This window comes from Triticum dicoccoides, chromosome 4B, assembly GCF_002162155.2.
Source record: "Triticum dicoccoides isolate Atlit2015 ecotype Zavitan chromosome 4B, WEW_v2.0, whole genome shotgun sequence".
NCBI lineage: Eukaryota > Viridiplantae > Streptophyta > Magnoliopsida > Poales > Poaceae > Triticum > Triticum dicoccoides.
Window position 1 is genome coordinate 107310636 of NC_041387.1, and position 7695 is coordinate 107318330.

The following is a 7695-nucleotide window of genomic DNA, read 5'->3' on the forward strand; positions in this document are numbered from 1 at the left end:
GCTTAGCAATCTACAAGGGTATGTAGATGCACTCTCCTTCCCCTCGTTGCTAGTCTCTCCATAGATAGATCTTGGTGACTCTTAGGAAAATTTTGAATTTCTGCTACGTTCCCCAACATTTCCGTTTGTATGTACATTCCACACAGTCAATTCAAGGAATACCTTTCCGTTAGTATGTACATCCCACACAGTTAATCTAAGAAGTATGTTTCCATTCCTATATACATCCCACACAGTCTCTGCAGGAAATTGGAGAGCCCGAACTGTATCATGTAGATGAAGGAGTTTTGTTCAATGCACATCCTGTAGATGTAGCAGCAGACATTTATCATCAGAAAGCAGTATTTGGTGCACACATGCCCTTCTATGTCAAAGAGCACCAAAGTCACTACCAAGTGGGTTGCAAAACATTGTGAGGAGGCAGTTAGGAATGACATATGCACAACAATAACAACAATTATTAACACTGCCAAGAGCAAGTATGGAGTGGATATATCAACCCACATGGCCTAAGGGGCTAGGAAGGCAGCAAATAATGTTGTTTTAGGAGATTAGAAGGCCCAATACACCATAATTAGGGATTATTTGCAAGTTGTGCTAGATACTAATCCAGGTTCTAGATGTATTGTGGCAACAAAATTTATTAAGGAGCATCCTAGCAAGAACCCTAGGTTCTGTGGATTGTTCATCTGCCTGAATGGATGCAAAGAAGGGTTCCTCAATGGCTGCAAACCATTCATAGGTAATTGCCTTGTATTGTTGTCTCTGCCACTTATATGTTCTTTCAACTAGATATCATTTATGATCATATTGTAGGTTTGGATGGATGCTTCCTAAAGCTCACTACCGCTGAAAGATCGTGGATGTCGCCTAGAGGGGGGGGGGGTGAATAGGCATTTTAAAATAATTACGGTAGAGGCTTGAACAAATGCGGAATAAACCTAGCGGTTAATTTGTCAAGCACAAAACCTACAACAACTAGGCTCACCTATGTGCACCAACAACTTATACTAAGCAAGATAAGCAACTATGTGATAGCAAGATATATGACAAAGAACAATATGGCTATCACAAAGTAAAGTGCATAAGTAAAGGGCTCGGGTAAGAGATAACCGAGGCACGCGGAGACGACGATGTATCCCAAAGTTCACACCCTTGCGGATGCTAATCTCCGTTTGGATAGGTGTGTAGGCACAATGCTCCCCAAGAAGCCACTAGGGCCACTGTAATCTCCTCACGCCCTCGCACAATGCAAGATGCCGTGATACCACTAAGGGACCCTTGAGGGCGGTCACCGAACCCATACAAATGGCGACCCTTGGGGGCGGTCATCGAACCCGTACACTTTGGCAACCCTTGGGGGCGGCCACCAGCACCCGTCAAATTGCTCGGAGCGATCTCCACAACCTAATTGGAGACCCCGACGCTTGCCCGGAGCTCCAAACAACACCAACCGTCTAGGGAGCCAAGGCACCCAAGAGGAACAAGCTCTAGGGTGTCCAAACACCCAAGAGTAACAAGCTCAAGGGTACCAAGCACCCAAGAGTAATAAGCTTCTCAACTTGTAATTTCCGCGTATCACGTGGAGAACTCAAACCGATGCACCAAATGCAATGGCAAGGGCACACGGAGTGCCCAAATCCCTTTCTCCCAAATCCCACCAAAGCAACTAATGCTAGGGAGGAAAATGAGAGGAATAACGAACAAAGAACATGAAGAACTCCAAGATCTAGATCCAAGGGGTTCCCCTCACTTAGAGGAGAAAGTGATTGGTGGAAACATGGATCTAGATCTCCTCTCTCTTTTCCCTCAAGAACTAGCAAGAATCGTTGGAGGGATTGAGAGTTGGCAAGCTCAAAGAAGGTCAGCAATGGGGGAAGAACACGAGCTCAAAGGATAAGGTTCAATGGGGAAGAAGACCCCCTTTTATAGGAGGGAAAAATCCAACTGTTAGGTGCTCAGCCCGCACAAGAGCAGTACTACCGCTCCACGAGCGGTACTACCGCTCGGGCGGAAGAAGCAGGGAAAAGGAGCAACAAAAACATGAACCTTGGGGCGGTAGTACTGCTTATAAGCGGTACTACCGCTCACGCCAGCGGTACTACCGCTTGAGGAGTAGAACACGGGACCAAATGAGGCAGGGCAGAGCAGAGTACGGCGGCAGTAATGCAGTAGCGGTACTACCGCCCGACCGGAGCGGTACTACCGCTTATAGGCGGTACTACCGCCCAATCGGGGCGGTACTACCGCTTATAGGCGGAACTGTCGTGCCTTACTGTCGTGCAACTACTGCTAAACCCGACACGAAAAGTGCAAGACCCAAAATCGAGGCGGTAGTAGAGCGGTACTGGAGCGGTACTACCGCTTGACGCTACAAGCGGTACTACCGCTACCACCGCGGTACTACCGCAGGGAGAAAAACAGAACTGCCATAACTTCTTCATATGAGCTCCGAATTGGGCAAACTCAAGCTTGTTGGATACAAGACAACGAGTAGCATCAAAACAGCGAAGAGGTAGAGGAGGCAGAGGAGGTATGCCTAACAAAAAGAGGAGAGAAACCTCCAACAGAGAAGAACCGGCATAAGCTCCAACATCAAAAACATCATAGAAGATGCCTGTGAACTCCGTTTTCGATGAACTCGAGCTTGTCATCAAGATGACCATAAGCTCCAAAACTCACAAAGAGAACCAAACAAGAACCAAGAAAGATGATGCAAGGATGCAATGGTTTGAGCTCTCTACGAATGATACGATCAAGTTACTCATCGAGAGCCCCCCTTGATAGTACGGCAATCGAACCTAAAACCCGGTCTCCCAACTACCACCATGAGACCGGTAAAATGGAAAACCTATCAAGGGCAAACCTTTGCCTTTCACATGGTCCACTTGAGCTAGATGATGGCGATCTTGACTCCCTCAAGTTGGACCACCTTTCTTGATTGCGTTGGCTCGATGAAGACTAGTTGATTGCTCCCCCATACTCCACTATGGGTGAGCCACTCTTCCGCACATCTTCACAAGTCCATTGTCACCACAATGGACGACAAGCTTCAAGCATTTGATCTCTTCATGATGCTTCACTTGAATTTGCACACCACAACCTAACCCCACAAAGAACTCTCACGAAGATCATGGGTTAGTACACAAAGCGCACTTGACAATGCTTACCATACCATGGGATCGCTTGATCTCTCTCGGTACATCTTCTATGCTTTGTGAGTTGATCAACTTGATTCACTCTTGACTTAGTATTGATCAACCTTGAATCTTTCCAACTCTCTTCATTTGGATGATGTATGACCAATCTTTGGATAATTCCTTAATAGCACCTTGGTCAACTCAAAAACTCCTTGAAACCAACACATGGACTTCAAGAAAAGCCTATGGACAAATCCTTCAAATATAACTCAAGACAACCATTAGTCCATAGAGATTGTCATCAATTACCAAAACCAAACATGGGGGCACCGCATGCTCTTTTAACTACACCAACAAGGAGGGTTTCAACTACAGCTGCTACTACTACACCATCAACTAGATTCGCTACTGTTGCTGCAAAGGGTAAAGCACCAGCAACTAGGGCTTCAACTGGTGTTGCAAAGGGACCAAGGGTAGCTTTCTTACCTCCAAGATCAAACAGTGGTTCCCAGAGAGTCAGGAAGCCAGCCCAGAAAATCAAGGGCTACTTGACTGCTTTTGTTGCACCATGGGATTGGTGTTGTGATCCAAACAAAGCTTTATGATGTTGTGATCCAAACAATGATTTATGATGTTGTGGTAATGCTACTATAGTGATGATCAAGTGATCATCAAGTTACCATATGCCAGTATGTAATGTTTAACTTATGTTTTGGTACTACTGTGATGATCCAGTTATGTTATGCTACTATTGTCATGATCAACTATGTTATGCTACTATTGTCATGATCAACTAATGTTCTGCTCCTATTGTGATGATCGAGTGATGTTCTGCTACTTATGTGATCCTCAAGTTATGTTCTGCATCGATAACCTTATTTGATGCCTCGACGCCAAGAAACCCTAAAGTGGCATCAAATGATGCCTCGACGTTGAGAGAACCCTAAAGTGGCATACATAACCCTATTTGATGCCTCGTCATCGAGAAAACCCTAAAGTGGCATCAATAACCTTATTTGATGCCTCGACATCGAGAAAACACTTAAATGGCATACATAACCCTATTTGATGCCTCGGCGCTGAGAGAACCCTAAAGTGGCATCGATAACCCTATTTGATGCCTCGATGTCGAGAAAACCCTAAAATGGCACACATAACCCTATTTGATGCCTCGATGTCGGGAGAACCCTAAAGTGGCATCAATAACCCTATTTGATGCCTCGACACCGAGAAAACCCTAAAGTGGCATACATAATCCTATTTGATACCTCAACGTCGAGAGAACCCAAAAGTGGCATCAATAACCCTATTTGATGCCTCGACGTCGAGAAAACACCAAAGTGGCATACATAACCCTATTTTGATGCCCCGACATCGAGAAAACCCTGAAGTGGCATCGATAACCCTATTTGATGCCCCGACGTCAAGAAAACCCTAAAGTGGCATCGATAACCTATTTGATGCCTCGACGTCGCGAAAACCCTAAAATGGCAAAGAGATTATCTTGACCTTATTTGATGCATCACTTAGCAATGACAACTTGGCCATATTTTATGCATCACTTAGCAATTCATCTATTCTAAACAACATATTTTAGATCACATCCATCAATTCTAAACACCATACTTAAGGGATCATTCATCAAATTGTAAACAACATACTTAGGGTCTCATTCATCAATTCTAAACAACTTACTTAACATCACATTAAGCAACTCTAAATACCATAACATTCATCATAACTTCAAATCCATACATACTCATAGTAATTTTCGCAAATCTAACCTTCAAACTGGTGGTTTTCTGCAATTTATTCATATTTTTCACACGAATTGGAGCCACGGGCAGAGGATTGCTAAATTTATTCAATTTGTTTTGGGCCTGATCGTGATCGAGTATGTATGGGTAATCTGAATACACGATCGAGATCACCGGATTTAGAAATACGCCTCCAACAAAGATTTTTCAGTTGACTTGTAAAATGTAAATACGCCTCCACCAAAGTTCATTTTTTCGATGAAGTCCAACAAAATAAGAAACAAGCACTGTTCTCATCGTTGACATGCATCTGGCCTACACTTCCCCTGCCGCGCTAATCCTGTCCATGATGTCAGCCACGGCCTCCTTGGACTGCTGAAGCAATACGATGCTCTTCTTGAGGCGCTGGCGCTTGCTGCCGGTGCCGGGCGACGGCGCGAGCATCCGCTCCACCCCGGCCATGTTGTTCCCTAGGAGCTCGTCAGAGAGCGCCACCTCGAGGTCGTTCTCGGCGAGCCGCTTGACGGCGCGCAGTACGAGGAGCGCCATCCCATCGACGAGCCGGAGCACGATGCTCTTCCAGTACGAGGCGAGGCGAGCCCGCATGTCGAACGCCTGCCCGGCCAGGTCGTCGTGGTTCCTCAGGTGCGCCACCTCCACCTTCCCGAAGCCCTTGAGGGTGACGGCCGTGGGTTTGGTGCGGTCTTTCACGGCCTCCATGAACTTGCCGTACCCTTCCATGAGCTCGGACCATGTCTTGCTGTAGTCGGGATTGTAGGTGTAGTCGGCCACAAGCTCCATGTCGATCAGCTCCGTGACGTGCCGCGCCGACTGCGCTCGTGCCTTGTCCATCATGCTCTGGACCGCGCGGCGGCATGACGGCTGCACCTGCGGGAAGTCGTTCGAGTGCTCCAGCAGCACCTTGAGCGTCAGGTCCTCGACATAGTCCCAGACCTCGCGGACGAGGTCGTGCGGCACCTGCACGACGGTCTGGACCTTCTTCTTGAGCAGGACGAGGAACGCCGACCTTGGGAGGAAGTCGGGGAGCTTGATGGCCGTGGTCTCCTCCAGGATGCGCACCTCCTCCATCAGGAACAGGTCGCTGCCCTGCTGGGGGCACTCTGCCGGCAGCTTCTTCGCGTACGCGTTCAGCATCTCGGCGATACGCGCGGTTCCGTGGAAGTGGCGGTCGTCGGGGTACTCGTCGAACTCGCATCTTCTCCAGCGACGAGCACGTGCGCTTGAAAATGTGGAAAAAGGCTCGCACCGCGTCGGCCACGTTGTTGAGATCCGGTGGCATCTGCTCTAGCTCGGCGGTGCTGCGGCTGAGCCGGTCGGTGATCTGCTTGACGATGTCGGGGAGGCACTTGGCGATGATGGTCGCCTGGATCTGCATGAGCCGCTGCGCGAGCACGGGGATGCCCACCATGGACTTGTCGATTTTGGACAGGAGCGGATGATGGTCGAACAGCCGCTCCTCCTCGGCGCGCGCCTGGTCGTGCGTCTCGTCGCCGACGCGGTTGCGGACGCAGACGTAGCCGAGGCCGATGTTGACGTCGTCCATGGTGACGACGGCGAGCGTGCGGTCGCCGTGACGGTCCACCTGCTGCGACATCCGGATGGACTCGCAGGTCGGGAAGTCGACTGTGGCGGAGAGCACGTTGAGGATGATGGTCTCCTTGGGCGCGATGTACTCCTTGACGATCCCGGCGACCTGCTCGTAGATGTCGTCGGGCTGTCCCTTGACGGGCACGCGCGTGATGCCGGGGAGGTCGACGAGGGTGAGGTCCGGCAGGCCGCGCTTCCGCACGACGAGGGTGATGGGCCTGTCAGAGATGCCCTTGCCAGAGCCGGCGATCTCGGCGGTGGCCGCGTCGATGGCGTCGGCGACCTCGGCATCCGAGGTGCTGACGACGCGGCCGGCACCGTACTCGAGCTGCAGCACGGGGGCGTCGCCGCCGGAAGGGTCGTCCTTGAGGCGCATGACGAGCGGCGCGCGGGTGCAGATGCGGGCCGCGCGGGAGGCTGATGCCGGCGAGCGCCTCGAGCACGCTGGACTTGCCGCTGGACTGGTCGCCGACGACGACGATGGTGGGCAGCTGGATGCCGTCCTGCGAGACATTGAGATGGCGCAGCCGGTCGACGGCGTCCAGGAGCGGGCGTATGTGGTCGTTGTACGAGGAAGCGATGGCGCTCGCGGCCACGCCGTCGGCCGCTGCAGCGTCGTTGGGAGACGATTTGAGCCGCTTGGCTTTGGGCTTGGCCATGTTGCGGGGTAGATTGGGATGAATCGCGCAGCTCTAGGGCCGGCTGACATCTCATGTATTTATTGTACGCATTGGCAAAGGAAGTTTACAAGAAGACATGCTAGAGATGATTACAATGCATGCAACCGCAGTAATTGATTCTGTTCGATTCTCCTCCCAATATACTCCTACTGGATATGGTAAGAAAATAAAAATAAAGAGTCAGTTATAAGTATTACTTTGCTCAAGAAAAAGTTCTAAGTATTATTCCATTGATCCATATGAATGTATCTATGCGACAAGTAATATGAGGTTACTCAAAAAAAAGAGAGCACTAGGCATCAGACTACTCATACTTCACTACCAGACCAGTCCACGGCCATTGGATCAGATACACGCTGGCCGTCAGATTAGCAAGTAAACTCCGGCGCATGATTAATGGATTCGTTAATGTATGCATGGGCCCGGTTATTGTTTTTTCGAAAATTCTACATCAACGGGGTGATACAGGGGGTTTACGGGATTCTTTAACTAACTAATCTTCAAGAAAAA

General features: G+C 49.4%; 1 pseudogene; it reads right to left on the reverse strand.

Moving 5' to 3' along the window:
- Positions 1–5212: 5212 nt before the first annotated feature.
- On the reverse strand, positions 5213–7164 carry LOC119293429 (annotated as a pseudogene).
- Between the last annotated feature and the right edge of the window lie 531 nt (positions 7165–7695).